This window comes from Ambystoma mexicanum, chromosome 12, assembly GCF_040938575.1.
Source record: "Ambystoma mexicanum isolate Mex_15411 chromosome 12, UKY_AmexF1_1, whole genome shotgun sequence".
Lineage (NCBI taxonomy): Eukaryota > Metazoa > Chordata > Amphibia > Caudata > Ambystomatidae > Ambystoma > Ambystoma mexicanum.
This window is the reverse complement of record NC_090936.1, coordinates 1,152,438,340-1,152,458,429: the sequence shown is the minus strand read 5'-3', so window position 1 is coordinate 1,152,458,429 and position 20,090 is coordinate 1,152,438,340. Positions and strand designations below refer to the sequence as shown.

General features: G+C 47.9%; 1 protein-coding gene across 17 annotated transcripts in view; it reads right to left on the bottom strand.

The window, feature by feature from the left end:
- GRIP1 (glutamate receptor interacting protein 1) overlaps nucleotides 1-20,090 on the bottom strand; it is a 1,760,673-nt gene that overhangs the window by 247,960 nt on the left and 1,492,623 nt on the right. The gene's annotated exons all lie outside the window — the stretch shown is intronic.

The following is a 20,090-nucleotide window of genomic DNA, read 5'->3' as shown; positions in this document are numbered from 1 at the left end:
GACTGCATCTGTAAGCCCAGAGCCAACCTTGGGTTTCCAGAAGGATAACCAAGCTTCAATCAACCAATGTTTTACTGTTTTACATACGCAGCACTCACTAGTAAGTGGTTATCCACCCACCTTGTACTGTGCTTGGTAACATTTCCAGGCATGGAGTATAAGTAGGAAATCGATCTAACTTTGCAAGCTCCAACATGGAACGCCACCAACAACCAAACAAGGATGACAAGGCGGACACTGAATTCCCAAGCAGGAAACGGTTGGACTCAGTGCAGCAATTCAGACAGAAAGGAAAGACTCCCAGGGAGAGGGAGAAGCTGATGCTTCAAGTCCACCTGATTCCAATATGGCATGCAGAGCATGTACAGGATGTGATCGCGGGAGAACTGACCTTCTGCACAATTGATTGTGAAAGGAGGTCCATTACGAAATATATGCAGGGGAAACCCCTGCAACGCCCCACTCAATCCATAAACCCTGCAACCCACTACCTAATCCCGTTATATTATTGATTACCCCAAACCCATCCACACATATATATATATATATATATATATATATATAAAGTAATGTAAAGGTTAATTGGGCAGAAGGTCAATTAGGACCACTATTATTAGGGCAATTGTAAAAGGTCAATTTGGGTAATACCCATTCATAGGCTAAGGCCGCAGGTGCCAGCATGAGGGCTGATCCTCATTCATAAGAAATTCAGAACACCTTCAAGGAAGCACACACTCTGAACACCGTACAAACGGAACCATATCTGAGCATATCAGAAAACAAAAGCCAGGAAGGGAAAGCACATTCATGTAACAAATAGGTTTTAGGCTTTTGCGAGAGGGGAGCAGACCCTCGCGCTGATGAAGGTGCAAGGATATGGAACTGCACAGAAGGTGACCAAAGGCAAAAAGCTGCCGTTCCCCTCTGGCTTTACATGGGGGCAGAGAAATCTCCAACAAATGACTGTTAATGGACCGCTGGGACTTAACAGGTACTGCGGCGCAAGCCCACAAAAGCATTTAAACACTAGGTAAAGTCTTTTCCATTGTATGATGGGGAGGAATGGACAATAATTGGCAAACGCAAGTGATATGGGGGCTGGGGGTTTGGGAATCTAAAAATAAGCTGCGCAGCTCTGTTTTCAATGGCTTGTAAAATATTGAGCTGAATCTCAAACATTGGCCATACCCCACCCCTGGGGAGGAGGCACCATTAACTAAGAGCCAATCATGCTAGAAAAAACTAGTGTGTATACAGACCAACGAAACAGAACCCTTATTATATCAATAATTCTATCAGCACTGTCATAAAGAGAGTCACAAACCTCCAGAGTTGGAGGCTGATAGGACAGCTTTCCTGAGAGGGAGGACGAGACATAGAGGCGAAGAACCAGAGGAGCACAACCTGCGCTGGCCAAAACAAAAGGGCTAGCACAATGAAAGACGAGAAGGAGGAGAACTAGGAAAGCAGAACCTGTGTTGGCCATTCCAAGGTGGTCGACCAGAGTCAGGGAGTGAGAAGAACAAGTTACTCTCTTACCTGCTAACGTTCTTTCGATGGGATGGTCCGACAACGTATTCCATATCTATAACAGTAATCACCACAGCTGTGCTGCTTCGGAAAATCTTTCGGCCTCTGCGTCCTGTGTCGATGACATCGATACGCTGTCCTCGAGGGCCTCCATCGAGCCAACGTCACCGGATGTTATAAGAGGGACGCACAACGCCCGTAGCCTCAGTTGTAGTTTTTTCCCAGAACGTGTGGCACCAATCTACTGCCAGAATGACCACAGAAAGCCTTGCGGAAACATGAGCTGCAATCGCATAAGAAATTCTGTAGCGGGGAAGGCAGGGAGGGAGCGATATAGAATACGCCGTCAGACCATCCCATCGAAAGATCGTTACCAGGTATGAGAGTAACTTGTTCTTTGAAGGGATTGGGTCCTCCGATGTATTCCATATCTAGAACAGACTCCCAAAGCAGTACCAACGTAAGGAGGTGGGAAAATAATTTAGAATATACAAATTTAGAATGCCCAATCAAATTGCAGAGTAAAGGATCGCCTTGCCAAAGGCCAGATCCTGCCCATGGATAGAATCTAGGGAGTAGTGACGTACAAAAGTATGGACCGAAGCCCAAGTGGCTGCTTCACAGATGTTACGAATAGGAACACCCCTCTGCAGGGCAGTAGAGGCAGCCATACCCCTAGTCGAACGGGCCCGTATGCCAACTGGAGTGTCCTTACCCGCCAGGAGGTAACATTCAGAAATTGCCAAGATAATCCACCTAGACAAGGCCTGCTTAGTCACAGCTTGTCCCAAACGCCTTCCAGCGTAACCAATAAAGAGCTGATCGTCCACTCTGACGATACATTACATGCGTGAAATGTAGAAACTTAAAGCTCTCCTAGGATCTAAACTATGGAGCCTCTCCTCATCCTTACCAGGATGCGGAGGAGGATAAAATGCCGGAAGAATGACCTTCTGGCTCAAATGAAAATCCGACACAACCTTCGGAAGAAAAGAAGGACGAACTCTAAGGACAACAACCCTGTCCTTATGAAACGCAGTGAAGGGTGGCTTAACAGACAGTGCCTATAACTCACTCACTCTGCGAGCGGAAGTAACCGTAACTAAAAACACAGTTTTCAGGGTCAACAGTCTCAAAGGACAAATCCCACCCGGGCACCTGGAAAGGTAACGGAGGGAACACATTAGTGAGCCCTTTCAGAAACTGAGAAATTAAAGGGATTTTAAAATAAGAACACTCCTCATACGAGTGCTTAAATATGGACAGCACCGCCAGGTAACCTCTAATGGTACCCACTTGCAAGCCCCTGTGGGCTAAAGAAAGCAAAAAAGACAGAACCACAGGAATGTCACATGAAAAAGGATCCACATTCTTAACCCTGCACCAGTCGCAGAACTTTCTCCAACGGCAACGGTACAGGGACTTTGTTGCCGGCCGTCTGGCCGAAAGCAACACCTCCATCACGTCTTCAGGGAGGTTCTTATCCTTATACCTCAACCTTTCAGAAGCCAAGCGTGAAGGTTGAGGGATCTGACCTCTGGACGGAGAACCTGACCCCCCTCCAGTGAGAGCAGATCGTCTCGGTAGGGAAGACGACGTGGAGGGCAGATGGACAAGTCGAGAAGGTCTGGGTACCACGTCCTCCGGGCCCATGCCGGAGCAATGAGGATCATCCGGGAACCAAACCTCTGTAGACTCCGCAGCACTTGCAGGATGACGGGACTGGAGGAAACGCATACAGCAGTGGGAAGGACCAATCCACTACGAATGCGTCTCCTAGGGCTCCTCTTGGAGGAAATTCCTGCGAACAGAATCTTTCGCACTTCCGGTTGACACTGGAGGTGAAGAGATCCACTTGAGGGGTCCCCCAAAGGGCAAAGATCTCCAGGGGAATCTCCTGAGCCAACTCCCACTCGTGAGAGATCGCGCTCTGCTTGCTCAGAGCGTCCACCGTCTTGTTTTCGTCTCCGGCCAGATGAACTGCCGAGATTGAAATTTCCTGCTGGACGGCCCAGAACCAGAGCTGCATCGCCTCCCTGCACAGAGGAAGTGACCCTGCCCCCCCCCCCCTCTCCTTTTTGTTGAGGTAGTGCATGGCCAATGTGTTGTTCGTCACAATCGGGACATTCTTCCCTCGCACAGTCGGCAGAAAAGTGTTCAGGGCAAGCCTGACGGCCCTCAGCTCTAACAGATTGATATGGAGTCTGGACTCCGACGGAGACCAACGACCGCTGACTGTCGTGCTGACATTGGCATGAGCTCCCCATCCCGTGAGGGATACGTCCGTCACGATCGTCACCTCCGGCCAGGGTAGCCAAACTAGAGCCCCCCTCATCAGATTGCCTTCGACGGCCCACCACAGAAGGTCCTGGGTGACCGAGGGCAGCACCTGAACAGGATCCGACAACCTGCTGGAGGACTGGGACCATTGAAGCTTGAGGGCCCATTGCAGAGATCTCATCCACAACCTGGCCTCTGGCACCAGAAGAATGCAGGACGCCATGAGGCCGAGCAACCTGAAGAACTCGAACGCCGGGAGCGTCTGGGCAAGTTGAAACTTGTGCACCATCTGCTGAATGTGAAGTGCCCTTACCTAGGGAGGGAAATACTGCCCCAGGGATGTGTCAAGCACCGCTCCGATGTACTGGAGCCGCTGTGATTGCGTCAAGTGGATCTTTAAGTTGAGGGAGAAGCCCAGCTTGTGAAGGGAGTGGCAGGTGACGGACAGATGATCCAGGACTTGCTCGGGAGAGCGCGCCCTGATCAACCAATTGTCCAGGTAAGGGTAGACGTGAATCCCCCCTTTCCTGAGATGCGCTGCCACAACCACCATGAGCTTGGTGAAGACCCTCGGGCGGAGGTCAATCCGAATGGCAGGACCCAAAACTGAAAGTGCGAGTCGCCAACCGCGAACCTCAGGTACTTCTTGTGCTTTGGATGGATCGGCACATGAAAATAAGCGTCCTTGAGGTCGAGAGACACCAACAAGTCCTGAAGTTGAAGGGCCTGGAGGACTTGAGAAAGAGTAAGCATCTTGAATTTTGTCCTTCCTGAGGAGCTTGTTCAAACCGCGCAAGTCCATGATGGGGCTCAATCCTCCGTCTTTCTCGGAAATCAAAAAATAAGGGGACTACCATCCCTTGTTCCTCTCCGCTACAGGCACCAGTTCGATGGTGCCTTTCTCCAGCAGGGATTGAATTTCCTGCGCAAGGAGCGGGTCCGGACTCTTCAAAGAGAGGTTCCCTGGTGGATTGTCGTGAGGCCTCTGCCAGAAAGCAAGACAGTAGCCGTGGGCTATGATCTCCAGAACCCACACATCTGAAGTAATGGCACGCCATTCTACCAGATGCTGCGCCAGCCTTCCCCCAACCAGAGAAGCATGGGCCTCATGACTGAGCTGAAGCGGCTGCGACAGTGCCTGAGGGCAAAGAGGCAACTGCTCGCGTGGCCTTGGCACCTCGAGTACCTTTTTTCCCACCTCTGGTACTCCTACGGTTGCCCCTTTGACTTGCAGCTCCTCTCGATTTACTAAAGGACGAGTAATATCGAAAGGAACCTCCCCTCCATTGCTGTTCCATGGAAAGAAAAGGCAGAGGTTGGCGAACTGCAGCGCCCAACGACTTTGCTGCAGCTTTGGAGGTCTGCAACCTCTCAAGACTCTCGTCAGCCTTGCTGCCAAAAAGATGGTCACCATCAAAGGGCATGTTGAGGAGCCGGGCTTGGACATCAGGAGCAAAACCCGACTTCCGCAACCACGCAAACCTGTGTATTATGGTGCTCGCCGCCATGGACCGGCTGACACAATCAACCATGTCCAGACCCGACTGAACGGATTCACACATTGCATCCTTGCATCCTGCACGATAGCAAGGAAACCATCTCGTTCCTCCCCTTCAGGAATATGATCAGCTGCTAGGGAAATACAGTTCCACAGAGTGTGCGTGAAACGAGACAAGGCACAAACGGAGTTGGCAGCCTGAAGCGCCATACCCCCCAGAAGAAAATAGCTTCTTCGCTAGGCCGTCAAAACGTTTGTCATCCCTATCAGGAGGGATGGTAGGGTACGACGCCTGCTTTGCCGGTGCTGTAGCCGCCTGCACCACCAAACTCTCCGGAGTAGGGTGCGTGGTCAAGTAGCAGGGATCGCCACTGGCTGGGTGGGTGGTATTTCCTCAGCAAGGACTTGCTCACTGCTGGGAGACTCTCCGGAGCAGTCCAAGCCGCAGCCACCCTTCTCTGTAAGGCCATATGCAATGACAGCAGTGGGCCAGTTGGAGAACCTTGGTCCAGGATATCAGTCCGGTCATCCTGCTGAAAATCCACAAGGTAGAAAATCCACATCCTGCAGACCACCCCAGGTAATCCGTGACCCTCGACATGAGGCGCCAGTATGAGGATACGGCATGCGTGCCAGGCTCTGGCTGACCAAACTCCACCTCCGGAGAGGTGTCTAGACCACTGGCATCGTGCAGCGACTGAAGCAGGTCCTCAAGTTGACTATGACCAGAAACAATGTCATCAGGAACCTCTGCAGGAACCTCACCTTCCTCAGACCCCTCATCCACCTCAGAAATAAAATCCATAGGCTGGAAGGAGGGTACAGAAAAAGGCACAAAGACATGTTTAGCCTTGGCCAGCGCCTTTCTGGGGGGTGCCACCGTGCCACGGGGCACCTCCGACAAGGCCGCCTCGAAAGGCGTCGACGGAATCAGCGTCGAGCGCGGCGCCGACAGCTTCTAGGGCTTCCTCGGAGGCAGGGCCTCGAGAGAGTCCGTCGACGACCTCGGCGCCGCCGGCGTTGATGTCTTCCTCGAAGATTTCACAGGTTCTCGCGGTCTCGAGGGCGTCGAGGACCGGGACCTGGAACGGGCATGTGTAGAGCGACCATCCTTGTCCAACCGGGACCTCGGTGGTCGCGACGACTGCTCGAGCCCGAAGGCGTACGAGCAGTGGCTCTAGCATGGCCACGACCGGCGTCCTCAGATGGCGCGGACAGACCGGAGCCCTGCGATTGAAAAATCACCAACATCTCCTTTTGGAAGGAATCCCATTCCTCAGGAGTGGAATGCTTGTTGGAACAAGCAACTCGCCGACGGGCGGAGTCCTCGGGAGAGGACGGGGAAGGCGACCTGTGACGGCGCTTTCTGGAGTGCCTCTAAGAGGTAGAGGAATGGCAGGACCGACTCCCAGACCGAGAACCCCCGAATTCACGACGACGATGCGGAGAGTCGCCCCTCGAATCGTCCGTCGAAAAACCAGTGGAACGCGACTTCCGGGGCTTGGCCACCTTACCGACCGACAGCTTCTTCTTACGCTCCCGCAAGGCCTTTGATGTGAGAGATTGGCAGTCGACACATTCGTCCATATCATGGTCCTCCCCGAGGCACCAGAAGCAAGCATTGGGCGTATCCGTGAGCGACATCGTGGACCTGCACACCCGACACTTCTTAAACCCCGACCATGGAGTGGAAGAAGGCGAAGACGACATATCGATAGCAATGAAGAAACAGGTTTGAAGAACCGAAAGAACAGGATTCAGTAGAATCGAGGTGCGCCGAGATCTCCGAAGCGAACACGTTTGTGGAAAAAACGGAACTGAGGCTATGGGCGTCGTGCGTCCTACTTATAACATCCAGTGACTTCGGCTCGATGGAGGCCCTCAGGGACAGCGTATCGACGTCATTGACGCAGGACGCAGAACGCAGAAAGATTTTCCGAAGCAGCACAGCTGTGGTGATTACTGTCAAAGATATGGAATACGTCGGAGGACCCAATCCCCTCGAATGGAAGTTAAGTTAGTGTAGTAAAGCACAGAAGCCTTGTTAAAAGGACAGGGCGGGTGCAGAAGCCTTCTGAGGACCTGGACCCAGAGACTGTCATGGGCCACAACCTAGATCAATATTCAGTGAGTGTAAGGTCAGCTGGAAGCTATAGTCCAAACCCTTGTTGGAGTTTCAAGGTCACCAGCCCCAGTTAAGAAGACTTGCCAAAGCATTTGACAACACAGGAAGCAGAGAGTAAATCCTATCCGCAAGCTCCCACCATGAGGAAGAATAACTACCAGCAATATCCACAGAGAAACCCCTGCGACGTGAGAGACACTATACAGGTCTTGCCAAGGGCCATGCTGAGAGACCATCACCAAGTCATGAGTTACAGTACTAAGCCACTGATCACAGCCATACCAAGATCACAGTCAGGACAAAGCCATGTTGATGAAGTCAACATGAAGTGAGAGAGCTGTCATACCATAAACTGTGAGTGACTTGCAGAACGCTTTGCTGGGCAGACGCCCTTGGGTCCTCAGAATTTACTTTGATCCTCCTTCCTCACTGCTGTGCTTAGAATGACTTCTTTTGAGTTGCATACCATTCCTGTAGGCCCTGCTCCAATACTATCCAAGGACTCGGCAGAAGCTTAACAGAGAGGAGCTTAAGGCAACTCACTATATCCGTCGGGGTAGGATTTAAGAGGGGTGTACAATTTCTCTAGGTTAGGGAGTTTTGGGGATCCGAGGGAGGAGCCAAGGAGGCCATCATGAGTTTTGTTTCTCATTTCTTACTTACTTCTTATATCCAAATATTAAACCTATTAAGAACAATCTGTGCTTGTCTGGAAGTTCTCTTCCTCCCCATTTGTGACACATGTTATTGCCTGTGTGAATCAGAAACTCTGAACTTTTGATGGAAAATGGCTATGCGTTCTGACAGATTGATGTGGCATCGCTGACCTGAGTACCACAAGTGGTAAGCACTTGTATGGAGCCCAACATTGCCCTCTCACCAGTTTCACAAGGAGTATTACAATGAATGCAGTGTGTCGGGTTCATAAAAAGACTATGGCCCCTGTAGGTTGCGGCTGTCTACCCTGCAACAGAAAGTCAGCTATGCCGGGTTTAGAACTGAGATCAAGGCAGACTGGGTTCACTGGTCTCAATTGACCGATAAGCTAAGCAGAGTTCTTCGAATGCACAGTTTGGCACATTGGACTATGAGAACTCAAAAAGACATAAAACACAACATCCCCTGAAATATAAGTGTTGTCACCAAAGAGACGTATTAATTTGAAATGAGCTCAGTCTACTTCAAAGATTGAATTATACACTGTGGGGGAAAAGCCAGACCCTGAAGTTTGTCCCAGACAAGATGCATGTAATGAATGGTTTAGATTATAATAAAGGTAGGTTCTCTCATAGTGACTGACACCCCAAAAGGGAACCCAGGACCCAAGGTTATAGGTACAGATATTTAAGCAGAGGTGCGTTGGAGACTAAAAACAGTCCGTCATTAAGGTAGGGGTATAAGTGACCCACTCCAACCGCAAGTGGGCCTTGATACCACTGCCAACAACACTGACACCGTTAGATCTGAGACGAGACTAAAGGGTTGCATTTTACAACCTTACATAGGCATTTCAATTCAAGTGCAGGAAATTGTTGGAGGTGGCCAAACTTGGATATTCCTACAGGAGTCCAGAAAGTCCAGTGCATCTAAGCAGCACACAGCGTATGGGAAATACCAGCTGGAGACATCTTGAACTTCAGGAAATCAGAGATATCATGGAAGGTGTGCAGCCCTGCTTTCTCCTTATTAAGGGCGTCAAAGAATCAGGAGAAGAATCTTTGCTAAGTCTTGGAGGTGGGGGAGAGGGAACACTTTCTAGCACCTTCCTCTGTGCAACTTAAATATCTTTGAACTGAGATTTGATGAACGATGGTGGGAAGTGTGAAAATCCAGAAGGCATCTTCACATCTGCTCCCCTTGTATCCTCTTTGGAGGTGACCAGGGAAAGGCCATCGCTTTTGGATCCTGCCCCTGGGGATGGAGATGCGAGGGAGGATCACCTGGGTGGAGGATGTTTTTGGTATTACTACCTTCCCTGTCACCTCCTGTCTACACAGGAGTATGCTTTTGGGTGAGGCATGGTATCCCCCTCTCCCTTGTGAGAGCAAACCTTACCCTCCCCCTATCTTTATAGATTGTTGCCAATCATTTCCATTTATTTCCCCCTCAGTTATACCACTCTAATACTGGGACGAGGAAGGGGCGACTAGGAATTGTACACAATAACATGCAGTTACACCACTCTGGCACTGAGAAGAGGAAGAAGCCAGGAAACTATTGTGAGGGTCAGGTAAGTCCAGAGAACACCAGTAATTGTGGTCAGGCAATTGCACTCGAGGGCTCACACCTGCAACCTGTAAATAGGTAACAGGTGAATAAAAGATGGAGCCGACAGCAGGGAAGGGGAAACCAGCAGGAGAAAAATCGTGTCGGGAGAGACGGGCCTGAGAGGGGAGAAGTCCTGCACAGAAGGGGCTGCTAAGGAGGGTCCTGCCTGGAGGCCAGGGTGCCAGATTTTGCCAAAGAGAAACTGATACCGGGACCCGAGAAGGCCATGAAAGGATCAAGGCTGACAGAGTCTCTTCTGCCTGGTACCAACAGCCAGCTCTGTGGGGGCACAGAGGACTCACAAGTGCTACAAACCAGTGGTAGGGTCCACGAGTGAGGGGCAGCGCTACCAGCAACCCACAGCGGAATTCGTAGCCGGCGAGCGCTGCTCTCAGACATCCAGAGAAGTGTGCGTGGAGAAGAGAGAGGGAGAGACTGCCGGCGGAGCCGCCGAGGACCGGTGAGTGAATCAGAGGGAACACTTGTACCAGGGTGCTCCTGGGCCTACTGCAGGGCATATGGTGATGCTGGTTGAATAGACATTTGTGACAAGTGACAGTGAACCCAAAGCAAGGGGTTTTTGAATACTACGAGCAAACGCTGAACTATAAAGTGAAGGAACTTAAATACACAGCAAGTATTATTGAATATCAAACTGAAGGAAAGCTTTAAGAAGCCCATGAATGGAAGGAAAACAGGCGTGAAACATATGTAATGAACATTTAAAGGCAAAGAATGAAACGTTATAAAAAAAGTGGAAAGCGCGTATGAATAAAGTGAAAAGCAAGTGATGAACACTTATGAAGATTGTGAAAGCAAGGTGGTGGAAGAGAGTGAGCACCACAGAGTGAGTTGTGTGGAAGAACACACTGTGGCAAAGCCAAGTGACTGTAAAGGAGAAGCGAATGTGAATCTGAACCAAGGCCCAGGTGCAGTGAGAAAGACACCTGTGTGGGCAAGAGAACCTAGGGTCATCGATTGCGTGACCTGTAATGGGTGGATTGTGTGGTCCGACAACTGTGTCTAAACCGAGCATACCCTGTCTGGAAAAGTCAAGATGAATAATTTTCACTTGTGAAGTAGATTGCTGAAGTGATTGTGAAAGATAGCAATCTGTATAGACTTTCTTGAAGAGCCTGAAGGATTGTACAGTCAACCTGGAACAGGTTTTAAGAATTGAAAGACTTGAACTGATTGTGAGTTGGCAAGCTGGAAGTGCTGACGTCTTATGGAAGGGAACCCCAATGCCTTTCTGGAACTGTGTTATACCCTTTGGGAAGAGAACCCTGAGGCCTTTTCAGAACTGTGTTGTCTACTTGGGGAAGGATACCGTGAGGCTTTTTTTTGGAACTGCTTTGAACCAGTGGAAGGGGAGCTGGAAAGTAAGCCTAGAGCTGCAAGAAGCTCAGAACTTTATTTGGACACTATTTTGTTTGTGGCCGACATCCCTACACATTGTTTAGCTTTAGTTGTGAGGGCACATATAGGTTTTGGACACAGACAAGTCCAACTTACTGACTGTGACTATCCATAATTGCTTTAGATAGGGAAATCCTACCTTAGCAAAGGGCAAGTTAGGTTTTACCCTATCCTGACATTTAAGTCAATAAACATATTTAGTCTGAACTTTGAATCTGTTGTCTGTGTCTTGCTTCATGATGCCTTCTCAGAAGACAGCAGCACCCTTTGAAATTACAGAAATGATCCACCTAATCTCTCTCCAGTTGGAGCTTAATTGGGTCACTCTGCCCAGCACTTGAAACATTCCCTGCTGATGTCTCTACTGTCATAATGGGTAACCTCAACCTCACCAATACGACTAAATCTTAACAGCTCCAATGTCATTCTTTCGGACAACTCACCAGTTAACATACATCACATCCAATCCTCACCTAATGCAAAAGGCAATTCTGTCGATCTCATATTTCTATCACCCACTCTGGTCTCCTCTGTTCCCACATTTAACCACTCTCCCTTCGGACCACTCTTGCATTCACTTCACCCTCTGCATTCCTCTGCCACTCTCCCATCCCTGTCCTCATCACCAAATGTAAATTGAAGCCTGACTCCATGGTCCCCTTCTTCGACCAAGTCAACATCTCTCTCCAAGCTTGTTCACTCCATTGAACTCACTTTCACCAGATATAACTCTGCAATGTCTACCCCGTCCAATGATCCCTACACCCTGCCTGACTCCACCCCACCCCACCCGCATCCTCAACCATGGATCTCCCCAGCCATCCGGCTGCTGAAAACAACAATGCATTGCTGCTTTTGCAGTTGACGACCCTCCACTCTTCTCGCTGCCTACAAGGACTCAACTGAAAATGCCCAAAGCACTGGACACAACCAATTCCTATGATTACACTAATCTGGTTTAGTTTCTCAGCTCACATCCTGGCATCTCCAGGCCATGCTACCCAAACAACTGCTCCATTTCCTCGTTGCACTCCATAGATGACTGTCTCCTACTTCTCCACCAAAATCATGAAAATAAGGGCGGCCATGTCCACCCTTCTAGCTCTCTCACCCCTTGACTAATTTTCCGATCCTCCCACCTTCTTCACACTCTCAATATTGCTTCTCCCTCACCTACCCCACTAAATGTCTGCCTATACTTCACTCTGTCAACCAAACCCTTACCTTAATTGACCCCTGTGCACCAAATATTCTTAATGAACTTGAACCTGTTAACTTTGCTCACCTCTCACTTTATTCAACCTCTCTCAACTGTTATCTTCACACACTGCTACACAACAGCCACAGTCATATCCCTCCAAAAGAAACCAACTGCTGATTCCAACAACACCTCATTTTACAGACCAGCCTATCTCCTTCCCTACCACTCTAAAATCCCTGAGAGCATTGTCTTCAACTGATTGGTCAAATATTTCAAAGTACAGCTACTGGACCTTAATCCAAAAACTCCAAGACGGTGCTCACCCACTTAGTCAATTCTCGAATCACTGCCCAGCAGTCTCACTCCTTTTCCTTTTATCCTTATAGAATTTCCAGCTGCCTTTGACACCTCAGATCATCTTTCTCTCCTCCCAACTCTTTCCCTCCCTAGCTTCAAGAACACTGTGCTAGACTGGGTGTCCCATCTCTCCAACTGCTGCTTCTCCATCTCATGGGACTCCAGTGCCTCCTTCTTATCATCCCTTCTTGTGGGTGTTCTTCAAAGATCAGTCCTAGATCTCTGCCCCTTTACCCTATATACTTCCTCCCTCTGCAAACTAATTTCCTTCTTTGACTATCACCTCTGCACTAATGATACTTCGATATTCTTCCCCTCAAGAACCCTTGCAATCTCCGAATGCACAACCAACTAACTGGCATCTGACACTCCATGACACTACACTGCCTCATCCTAGAGTCTTCTATGATGGAAGTCATCTTTCTTCCTGCATCAAACCTCAACACCCACTTTCCTTTCTCTTCCCCCCCCCCAACCACCTCACTCTCACCCCCCTCTCCCAACACTTTCCCCCAAACCTCATGCCTCTCGCACCTCCTCACCCACCTCTTTCCCCCATACCTCCTCACTCTCACACCATGTCTCACATCTTTGGGACTCTGCCTGTGGGTTGAAAAACTACCAATTCATCACGATCACTGCTACTGCAGCCACACTCATTCTCACAAACATTAGAAAAATCTGCCCAGACCTCACACAAAATTTAACTAAACTCAGTAAACTGGACTACTGTGCGGGTTTACTTTGTGGTCTACCCATCTACTCTTTCGCTTCCTTTAACAAAATCCTCAACTTTGCGATACACACACCCCTTTCAACCTACCTAGATACTCGCCTACCTCTACCTACCATGACGACACTGAATGGCTCTTCATGTAAAACTACTATCTCTTTACACTTTGGCTACTCGTTTATAAATCCATACCTGGTCTTTCCCCCCACTACATCACTGAATACTTCTCACTGTACTCTCCCCTTTGGCCTTGAACTCTCCGCTTGTCTCTTTATAACCCATCAGTCCCCCACCCTCATTGGTCACATCCCGCTTTCACTCCTTTTCACTACTTGCCCCATTCCACTGAAATGATCTCTCTCTCTCTGGCCATCACAGACATCTCCTCAATGGGACTACTCAAAGACGCAAGGTCTGCCTATCATCAATGAAAAGAGCCCCCCCCCCCCAATACCCCAGCCTCCTATCCAAATGACCAGACAAACCCCCCCATCCTGAATTCTCCCCTCAGGACTACTCTATGCAATTTGTCAAAAGCACACTACTGGCCTCAGGCTCTGAATGTTAGAATTGTCATCCAGCCGCTGTCCCTAGTTAATATTCCTATTTCCCCCTTCACCCATGATGTATGTCACTTAATCCAAAAACGCTCTTTTGAAAAGGCACCTTACCCTGGGATTGCCACTGTTCTCTGTTACGGTCTACTCCAAGTCATTTCTGCTTGAAATGACACCCTTTACTTAAATAAATACAAATACTAGGGTGGTGTGCTCTTCTGTCACTTGATTGTCAGTTCTTAAACGTATGACTGGTGGAGGAAGGAATGAAACCTTTAATTGTTAGCCCTATCTCTTCCTTGCCTGTGCTGACGAGGAAGATGAATCGAGATGGTTCAGGACTTGGGACCTGGAATGAAACCATTTGGAGCCCTGCTTCTGTCCCCATTCCAGTAGATTGGTGTCTTGATTTGTAAGTTGGTTTTGCTCGAATGGGAGAAATAAGTGTGGCTATAAGCGTGTTTGCTTTTTTTGTCTTTGGTCAATTCTTCGTCTGTGGAAGAATAGAAATGTTCCAGCACATCAAAGAGCAGTGATCTTACTTTCTCTTGAGTCTCAAATACCAATTTGTTGCTTTTCATCCATTCTGATCTGAGCATGTCAAGACCACTGCACATGTCTCTGGTGGCAGTGTTTTGACGTGGCCCTGCGGCAGACCACATCCCAGGAACAAGCTCCCCATTTCCAATACCAGAAAAGAATGATATCTGGTTTTCCAGGAGAAGATCCTGTGAGAATTCTTCAATATCATGACATCTTCATATTACAGACTGCCATTATGGCACGTGTGTAGGATTTCCTGAGGTGGAGGGCCCTGCTAAGGTAAACTCTCTTCCTTATAGAGTCTTGAGCCCTCTTGTCTTACCCCGAGAGGACAGATGCTGAAGTTGATGAGGCAGCTGATCAGCACACACTATGAGCCGTAGCAGTCACTGATGCCGAATAAACTGGCAGATGTTCCCCACAGATAGTTTATTGTACTAGAGTTCTGTATTTGGCATCCAGAGTTCCACTGGTTAGAGCTGTGGGGTGAGTCAACCCCCAAGGTTTCTTTGTCCTCTTCATGACATCGGGTTGTAGCAGGAAGGCAGTTTTTCCTTCATTCCCGACAGGATCAACGGCATATTTTATTGGGCTCTGGCTTTGGAGGTTGCAGGTCCAGGAAATGCAGAACACCCAGCATGCACTCATGGAATGCCATAAACCATGGGTTGCCAGTTTTCACCTCTTGTAGAGTCTTCACCCCTGTAAAAGCCACGTTCTGGACACTGACGATGAGAAGGAGGGAGGCTGCCAGGCTCAGCCATTGCAGCCAGTGCATGGCAAGGGCTGAGGAACCACTACATTCAAAGGCATTTAGAGGTAACGGTGGAAACACCACTGGAGGTAGAAGAGGCTGAGTTTCAGGCTCAGCTGGGGCCACCAGTGGTGCTGGCAAAGGCTGAGGTACTTCTACATTTGGAGGCACTGCTAAAGGGAGACGAGGAAGGGGGAGTGCCAGCCTCAGTCGATGTAACCAGTGGTGCCAGCAAGGGCTGAGGAACCTCTACATTCAGAGGCTCTAAGGGAGATAAAGGGGGGCACCACGAGAGGTAGGGGAGGACGTGCTCAGCCAATGCAACCAGTGGTGCTAACAAGGGTTGAGGAACCTCTTCATTCAGTGGTAGTAACAGAGGTAATGGGAGAGGCACCACTAGAGGCAGAGGAGGACAAAGGGTCAGGCTCATGCAATGCATCTGGTGGCACCAACAAGGGCTGAAGATCTTCTACATTCAGAGGTACTAAGAGAGGTAACGGAAGAGGGACTGCTAGAGGTAGACCAGAATGAAAAGGCTCAGGCTCAGCCAATGCAACCAGTGGTGCCAACAAGGGCTGAGGAACATCTTTATTCAGATGTGCCAAGAGAGGTAATGGGAAAGGCACTGCTAGAGGTAGAGGATAATGTGAGTATCAGGCTCAGCCAATGCAACCGGTGGTGACAACAAGTGCTGAGGAACCGCTATATTCAGAGGCGCTAAAGGGGATAACAGTGGAAACAACACTTGTGGTAGTAGAGGAAGAGTTGTAGGCTCCGCTGAGGCAACCAGTGGTGCCTAAGACAGCTTAGGAACCTTTACATTTGGAAGGAATGCTGGATGCACCACTACAAGTGGACGAGGATGGAGGGTGTCAGCCTCAGTTGATGCAACTGGTGCTGCCAGCAAGGGCTGGGGAACCTCCACATTCAGAGGCACTAAGGGGGTGGTGGATAACGGTAGGGGCACCACTAGATATAATGTAGGAGGGAGATGAGGAATCATGAGAGCAGGAGCTTCTGGGGAACCACCTTTACAATAAAAACCTTGATAAAGATCTGTCTAAAATTGTAGAAGACGACTCACAGAGAGATGCTCTTCCTCTGTGCCTAGTCTCCTCTTTCTAAACTAGGTTCAGGGGACTACATACAGCTATCTGGGGCCCCCTCAGTTATCTAGCAGCATTTTCCTTTCAGAAATTTAAATGTTTACAAAAAAAGAATTTGCAGCGATGGGTCTTCTATGGTCTGTCACTTCAAAAGCACTTACTTACCCCAAGTGGGTAAGGGACTAGCCCCATGCCCCACCTAGAAGGTGTCCGTAAACCAGTGAATACCTAGATTTTTAGGAATGCAAGAATCCGGGAATTACCTAGCAAGAACTACATCTGGAGAGATGCGCACAGGGCTATGCGCCCCACACAATATACACTGCCAATAATTTTTTTATTGGCCCAAGCCATGTTGAGACAGACTAGTCCCTTGGATCGTGCTCCAATGCATTAGGCCATGTTGTACTGCCAGAGGAGATGTTGCCCGAGGGTACCACCCACCAGGAAGCCCTGTGCAAACAGAACAAGCCTCTCATTGCAAGAACTGTTGAAAGATTGGCTGCCTTCGTACATAAGTTGCTTCCTCCTGAAAAGATCCAGGAGCTCTTGAGGTGATTGAAATATGAAGAAGTCCAGCCACCAAATAACTAGACATTCCAAAGCACATGCTTGGAGGTGCAAATGATGAGTGTCCAGGCACACCTGGCATTGACTTTGCAGCTCATATTGACTATCATCCTAGCATTATGTGAAGCAGGAAACCTGGAGAATGCATGGATGGATGGAGAACTCGGATTCCAGAAAAAGACATCTGTCAGCAACCTTGCTGGAAGAAGAGACTGAGTTCCTTTACTTCGTCAGCAAAGAAACATTTGCTAAAAACTCTCCTGCACATATGTAAAGCATGTGAAATGCTGGCCATTATGTGAAGTTGTCGAAACATGTTAAGACGAAGCCCAGCATGCCAATTTTTGTTGATGAACAGGAATGATGAATTTCAAAAATTCGAAAAAATGAAATAAAATGCATAGACAAGAACTGTAAATGTTGCCTATTCTTAATATAATTTCAAGTTAGACGAGACACACATCTCAAAAAGTAATAGAGAATATTTCATTAATGCAAAGTAATAAGATATATTATAATTACTAATTTTATCATGGCATTTCCAATGAAAACATTTTTTATCAACATTAACAAAAAAGTAAAACAGCAAATGGATAATCAATACCATCACTACACACCAGATTTAGTATTATAAAAATAAACTTTTCTATTAAATATCATACAATTAAAAAATATATATTTTAAATGTAAGACGATGAATTACCAAAAATATTGCACTTTCTGGCAAAAAGGGTGAGGGCCAGATTTTAGAAATGCATGTTTAAAAAAACATTCAATGTAAACGGTTTTTAAAAAAAGGGAATGCATAAAAACAAAGAACCATTCAAAAAGGCCATGACAGGGATTCACAAACTAACTGTGGGGCAGAAGCTTAGGGGCAAAGTGCCAAGCTCATTTCTCCAAACACAGTTCAAACAACAAGTATTTCCCAAGGTGCAGGAGGGCCCGGCTGCAGGGCACCCTATGTATGATTGGCTTAGTGACCACCACATGAGTGGGAGGTCAGATGGCCATGCCTTCGAGGGGACAATAAGCACATTTACAGTGACAGGTCTTGAAGTGTCCGAAGAGGTAAGTGTCAATTCCGGACGGTGGAAATATAAAAAATAAGTATTAATACTTAAGCCCATCCTAAATGCTTGTATTTGGGGAAAGTAAATCATCTGGGATAGGGTATGTGGAGACCCCTGGCAGGCTTGCACCTTCCTCTGTGCCAAAGATCTGAAAGGGGAGACCAGGGGCTGGAGAATGAGGTCATGTCCCTCTGGCAATCCGCAGCAGACCCCACCCCCCCCCCCCCAACACGCCCCTTACAAAGCAGCGTGGACTGCTTCCTAGGAATGGAAACTGCACGTAGAGCCATTTACATGCACAGATTAACTTCTTTAAACCTGTCCAACCGCAGGTGTTCTTTCCACTTGTGTACGCCTAGTAGATACACACGCTCTTTAGAGGCAACAAGTTATAAAAATATAATCGTTTTTGCAGTACTACCGTTCGTCAATATGGATAAAAAATTGTCATTATCGATTGTCCATAAATATTCTTTACAAGATTATTTTGGCAAATTGCACTTCTTCATAATCACATATATCTGATACTGCACAATAAAAAATCGTTTGAAGAAATAGGATTTTTAAAAACAATTATATAAACTGAAAATGTATTAACAATAGGACGTTTTAAGAAACTGCAAGTTTTAAAAAAATCATCAATAAAAACTATCTTTTTGTATACACAAAAATACCCAAGTTTGAGAAAATCTAATAGTACTTTCAACCCAACACATACTGCCAACCTTTTTGCCTTGAAAAAGACCTACAATGGTCGAAAACATGCGTCGGCTGAGATATAATCATACATTGAGTTTGTTTGGACAACATTTCAAGATTCAGCAATAAAATGCCAACAATGAATGTTTGTGTTTTTTTCACCTTTTAAGGGGTATGAGCGCACTTGGACAAGAACTCTTTTCTATCTAGAATTGAGCTGGTGGTTGGAGGTGAACGAGTGTAGAGAGAGAGCAGTATAGCGAGAAAGGAGTATATCGAGAGCAGAGGAGGACGAGAGAAGGAGCAGTAGGGAAAGGCCAGAGTTGGCGGAGGGAGAGAAAGCAGAGGTAGAAGGGGAAGGATATCACGGAATAGTTGGTGCTAAAGAAGGCAAATAGCTAAAGAAAGGAGGAGGAAGCAAATGCTCAGAGATATTGCACAGTATTCGGTCAGGCAGGGGGGGGGGGATTTTGGTCATTGTCTACTGGGAGTCCTATGCCAGATCCTGGCGGTAACCAGAGAGAAAGGAAGGAGAAATCCTTGTTGGGGGCGAGGTACATTGCCACAGGAGGAGAAGACGCTGCCAACTCTTGGACCGGCAAACACTGCCCTTGGGTGGGGGCATAGAGACAGCTGTAGCATGAAAATCCACCTCAGAGGATAGTCTGCAAAGGAATAGACTGTCAGCGGCTGCCATCGTAGGTATCAGGATGTGTGGTGCTCACCACTGTACCCCCTACTTCACGCCCAGGAGGCTACTGGTCATCAACGCTACACAGATAGTGGACTAGAACCATTAACCATTGCAGTAACTGAGCGACTGTGTGAACCCCTCAATATAATATCCAGAACACAAACTGGTCATTAGTCTATGGAAAGTGGACTTGGAACATGGCCCTATCTTAGAGTAGTGTTCTCTTTTGGACCTCTCTCACTGCATTTGTTTTTCCTGAATAACTACACTGGTTGTATTGAGACATGATCTGCCAAGTTATAGCTGCATCCAGGTAGATCTTATAGGCCCCTGAATTTTATGGTAATAAATCGAAAGTGTTCCCTACTCATTTGGTTTTGAGACTTCCATTGATTATTCTGGCCTATGACAGTGAGCATTTGACATCTATGTGTCACTGGGGGAGGGGCAGTGCTCTAGCCGGTGGAGGCCAGTGACTGTGATGACCCTTTAGCAGATTAGAGTGTCGTCTGCATATTGGCGGATTTTGATGCAACGATTGGTCAGGTGTTTTGCTCGGGATCAATATAGTGTTTGAAAGGACAGGTGAGAGTTTGGAGACATTCTGGTATCCGAAGCAATGATGCAACTTTGGGGTCTGCTTGGACCCATATAAGCGAGCTGGTGTTTTTCGTTGAGGTAGC